This window comes from Penaeus monodon, chromosome 34 (assembly GCF_015228065.2).
Source record: "Penaeus monodon isolate SGIC_2016 chromosome 34, NSTDA_Pmon_1, whole genome shotgun sequence".
Lineage (NCBI taxonomy): Eukaryota > Metazoa > Arthropoda > Malacostraca > Decapoda > Penaeidae > Penaeus > Penaeus monodon.
The window spans coordinates 9,279,757-9,280,258 of NC_051419.1; the positions used below are offsets into that span (position 1 = coordinate 9,279,757).

General features: G+C 35.7%; 1 protein-coding gene across 1 annotated transcript in view; it reads right to left on the minus strand.

The window, feature by feature from the left end:
* Nucleotides 1–502, minus strand: part of LOC119594573 — a gene marked incomplete at its 3' end in the record, with an annotated part of 22,419 nt that overhangs the window by 9,720 nt on the left and 12,197 nt on the right.

The following is a 502-nucleotide window of genomic DNA, read 5'->3' on the forward strand; positions in this document are numbered from 1 at the left end:
GGGTTTTGGGGCCAAGGGCAGGTTAGGGTCTCCTTACCTGGTAAGTAAATGTCCTTTGAAAGAAGTACTGTCATGGTCCTTACTATAGGGGTCCCGACGTAAAACTTAAAAATCGTCGGTTGATCAGCTTTCCTTGTTATGATAATGATTGCTGGTATTTCCATCATAACCATCGTTATCGTTAACACGATCTCGTGTCGTTTCATAACTTGGTTAATTTTTAGATACACCCTTCATACCGAATGACATTTTTAGGAATTTAAGAGTAACAGCCAAGCTAAACTTCAATGCTGAACCGAGTTGGAAAAATATATAGTCATTTTCTTAGGCTCTGATATTGTTTTCCTTGGTGTTTTTGACATCAATTCAATTACTATTAGTACTGTTACTATAAGCAATATTGCCACAACTTCGATAATGATAATGTCAGTCTAATTATCACTGATATGATCATGATTATCTTTAGTAGTAACACAAGTAGCATTAAGTTAGCATTATCCTT